Source organism: Penaeus japonicus, unplaced genomic scaffold, assembly GCF_977035675.1.
Source record: "Penaeus japonicus unplaced genomic scaffold, GWHDUDI00000001_assembly GWHDUDI00000035, whole genome shotgun sequence".
Lineage (NCBI taxonomy): Eukaryota > Metazoa > Arthropoda > Malacostraca > Decapoda > Penaeidae > Penaeus > Penaeus japonicus.
In genome coordinates this window covers 8,476,991-8,481,990 of record NW_028234437.1, presented here as the reverse complement: position 1 = coordinate 8,481,990, position 5,000 = coordinate 8,476,991, and positions in this window count along the sequence as shown.

Sequence of the window (5,000 nt, the reverse complement as noted above, 5' to 3'; positions counted from 1 at the left end):
GCTGAGATTTGCTAATATTCCGGCAACACACAGCGGCCCCAAAAAAATCTAGCAGAAATTCGCTTCGCCCACGAACTAACTGCTGACCACTTCTAAATACCCGCTATATTTCTATACGTTAAATTCGCTTCCCCGAAGTCAAACACTCCCAAACAACGCTTCTAGATACGAAAGGCTAGATATTTAATATCCAAAGATACCTTATATCATATTCTATAAGTCTAACAACTCGAATGACCGAAAGAAACAAACGCTACCATCTTCCGCTAAACTCGCGCCATATTTCTTCATCTGTCGCTACGGGAAAGCCGAGTGCGCTAAAGTCGATGTATTTTTTTCTTCTTTCTGTTGCTTTCATAGTTATTCGTTTTTTTTTTCGTTTATTTCCTCCTTCAAGCGAACGAGAAGAAGATGCCAAAGAGATTACCATTGGCGATAAACCATGGAAATAAACACAATAATAAAACGGTCACAAAATTCAAGCAATGTAAAAGAATGAGTGTATGGGGGATAAATTTGACGGTGAATTTTTATTGGGTGTGAATGTTGAGGGTGATGTTGAGGGGGTATTTGCATGTGGCTGCTCAGGAAGTGGGATTATGTGTTGAGGAGTTTTTGTGTGTGTGTTAGTGTGTGAGTGTGTGTGTGTGTGTGTGTTAGTGTGTGTGTTTGTTGGTGTGTGTGTGTGTGTGTGCTGTTTGTGTGTGGGTGTGTGGTGTGAGGTGAGTGTGTGTGTGTGGTATAAATATATATATTTTTTATATATATATATATATGTGATGTGTGTGTGTGTGTGTGTGGTGTGTGTGTGTGTGTGTGTGTGTGTTTTTGTGTGTGTAGTGTGTGAGTGAGTGTGTGTGTGGTGGGTGTTGGTGTGGGTGTGTGTGTGTGTCGTGTGAGTGTGTTTGTGGTGTGTTTGTGTGTGTGTGTGGGAGTGTGTGTGTGTGTTGTATGTGTGTGGTGTTGTGGTGTGTGTGTGTGTGTGTGTGTGTGTGTGTGGTGTTGTGTGTGTGTTGTGTGTGTGTGGGTTGGTGTGGGTGTGTGTGTGTTGTATGTCTGTATGTGTGTGTGTGTGTGTGTGTGTGGTGTGTCGAGTGTGTGTGTGTCGTGAGTGTGTGTGTGTGTGTTTGGGGTGGGTAGTGGGTGGTGTGTGTGTGAGTGTGGTGTGTGAGTGTTGAGTGTGTGTGTGTGTGTTGTGTGTGTGTGGGAGGTGAGTTTGTGAATGTATGTGTGTGGTGTGTGTGTGTTGTGTGTGTGGTTTTTTTTGTGTGATTTAGTGAAGAGTGTGAGTGTTTGTTTGAGGGTTGTTGTTTGGAGTGATTTGTTTGTTTGAGGTGTTTTTGAGAGAGTGAGTGTTAGAGGAGTGTGTCTGAATTATGTGATATCTATATATATATAATGTATATATATATATATATAACATCATAATATATATATTTTTATATAATATTTTATATATATATATATTATTTATAGTGGTGACGTGAGAGAGGAGAGAGTGTGAGTGAGAGGAGACGTAAGGAGAGAGGAGAGTTGAGAGGAGAGGGAGGAGAGGGGGGAGGAGAGGAGAGATGAAAGAGTGAAGTGAGGAGAGAGAGGGGAGGAGCGAAGGAATGGAGGAGGGAGAGGAGGAGGTAGATTGGAGAGAGGATGGAGATAGAGGAAAGGAGAAGAGAAGGAGGAGAGAGGAGTGGAAGAGAGATGAGAGAGAGAGAGAGAGAGAGAGAGAGAGAGATAGATAGATAGAGATACACACACACACACACACACACACACAGTATTTGCATTTGTATTTATAATGATATACATACATATGAATACATGTATTTATCTCTCTCTCTCTCTCTCTTTCTCTCGCTCTCTCTCTCTCTTTCCCCTCTCTCTCTCTCCCCTCTCCTTTTCCCCTCTCTCTTTTTTTTTATATATAGATATATATTTATAATAAATAATATATATAATTATTTATATATATATATATTTTAAAAAGTAATATATATATATATATATTAATTTTATATTTTATTATATTATTAAAAGTATATATATATATTTATAATCTAAATATATAATATATATATATCATAATATAATATATATATATATAATTATATATAATATTATATATATATATATATATAAATATATATATATATTATATAAATATATATATATTTATATATATCTAAATATATATATATATATATATATATATATATGATAATATATTAATATACATAAATACACAAACACATCATGATATATTATATATATATTAAATATATATATATATATATTCTATATATATAAATATATATATATATATATACATATACATATATTAATAATATACATACCAATATATATGCTATATATATATATACTATTATATATATATATAATATTTATATATATATATATATACATATATAGAGATATAATATATCCAGTTTATATACATATATATACATATATATATGCCATATACTATTGCATTTTATATATATTATGATATATATATATATAATATCAATATATCTGTCTATCTGATATGTGAGTGTGTGTGTGAGTGTGTGTGTGGTGTGGTGTGAGTTTGCTACTGCTACTGTGTACAACTACTAACATTAGTACTAACTATACTTACATATATTGTATGTTATTACTATTTACTATATTACGACATTACTAAAATACTATACCTTCTATTACTAACTACTATACGATATACTAGTTATTACTACTGTTACTACTACTACTACTATTACTACTACTACTACTGCTATTAAAAGTACTACTACTATTAAAGGTACCATAACCACTTTACTTATATAATATTAATAATAATCGGGATTATTGTGAGAATGATTACCATACATATAAAGACAAGGAAAATAATACCGACACGGAAGATAACGATGATAAGGAAAATGATGATGATAATAATGATGATAATAATTATGAAATTAGAAAAATATCATTATTGTGATCGCAAAATAGGAAAAAAAATCTAGACGAGAGAATCCAATAGCCTAGTATATGTTTTTCTAGTAGAAGAAGAGAAAGCGTTAACTATATTTTCCTTTTTGATAACACTAACGAGATAGCTTGCACCGTGTCACCTCCACAAGGAAGTTCCTGATGCCATTCATACATCAGTGCCAGGAGAGGAGTGCCACCGATGCAGGCAGGCACTGGTCCAACGCTACGCCTTGAGTAAGTGTTTCACGGGTGTTTACTTGGTGCCAAGATCTACTTAGAACGGATGTTGATGCAAGAGTGTGGCACCGGGGGTCGTTCGGGTGCCAGGATGGTCGTGGCATCGGTATTGACGACGCTCTGCACCACGGTGTCGTCGGGTGGCATTGCTGTGCATGGCATTGGGATGTGGCACTGTGAGGGAGCATCGTCATGTGGCTTTGGGATGTGGCACTGTGAGGGAGCATCGTTATGTGGCTTTGGGATGTGGCACTGTGAGGGAGCATCGTTATGTGGCTTTGGGATGTGGCACTGTGAGGGAGCATCGTTATGTGGCTTTGGGATGTGGCACTGTGAGGGAGCATCGTTATGTGGCTTTGGGATGTGGCACTGTGAGGGAGCATCGTCATGTGGCTTTGGGATCAAGTGATGTGGGAGTGTGACATCGTAGAATCGTAGATGTTGATGTGACGTGATGTCTTAGGTGATGTGGGGTATTCTGATGTGACATTATGATGTGTCATTGTTATGGCACATTGGGATGTTGTATCATGATGTGGCAATATGATGTGGCATTAATATATGGCATTATCATGTGGCATTGCGATGTATCACTGAAATAGAACACGGCGATGTGGCACCGCGACGCCGCATCGTGACCAGCGGCCGTGGCACCCGGGGACGGGGTAGGCACCATCAGAGGCATCAGGCTCTCGAGTGCCGCACCTGTGTACACCCTCAGCACGGAAGGGGACACCGGGATGGGCGTGGTCCCGGATTTTTTTTTTCTCTCTCTCTTTTCTTTTTTTTCTTTTTTAGTGGGCGTGCCGCAAGCAGGGTGCGAGGTGTCCCTGTGATCGTGATGGATGGCCCAGTGCCGTGAGTGCCTCGAGACCGTCCAAGCCTCAAAATAAAAACCGTCTTGACCAGAATCCATAACGGGAAATTTGCCATGACGAACGCAATCTCGACCCCTCAATGGCTGCCCTTCCGCTGCCCCTGAATAAATTAGACGTTCCTTAGTGTCATGTGTAACTCCCCTCCTCCCTCCTCCCTCTTCCTCCTCTCCCTCTCTCCTCCTCTCCCTCTCTCCTCTCCTCCTCTCCCTCCCTCCTCTTCCTCCTCCTCTCCCTCCTCTCTCTTCCTCTCCTTCTCTCCCTCCTTCCTCCTCTTCCCTCTTCCCTCTTCCCTCCTTCATCCTCCCTCCTCCCTCCTCCAATCTCCCTCCTCCCTCCTCTCTCTCGCCTCTCTTTGCCTTCTTTCTCTCTCCTCTCGTGATTCCCCCTTTTCTCTCTTCGCCATCTCCTTTTCTTATTTACTCTTTCCTTTCTTCTTTCTCTCTTCGTCTCTCTTCTCTCTTCTCTTCTCGTTTCCTTTCTCTTTTTTCCTCTCTCTCCTTGTGATGCTTTCTTCCTCTCTTCCTCCGCCATTTTCTCTCTCCTTTTGTGATTCTCTCCCTCTCTTTCTTTTTTCACTCCTTCTCTTCTCTCCCTTTTCCCCCTCTCTACATGTACCTCCTCCCTTCCCCTTCCCCTTTCCTCTCCTCTCCTCTCCTATGCCCACCCGCTCCCTTCACTCTTCTTGTGTGTCCTTTATCCTCCTTTCTTCCTTTTTCCTTCCTTCCTCTCGGTCCTTCTTCTCCCCTCCCCCCTCCCTACCTGTACCTCCACCTGTCCCCTCCTCTCCTTTTCCTCTTTCTCTCTCTCTCTCTCTCTCTCTCTCTCCTCTCTCGCTCCTCTCTCTCTCCTCTCTCTCTCCTCTCTTTTTCTCCCTCTTCCTCTCTCTCTCTTTCTCTCTCTCTCTCTCTC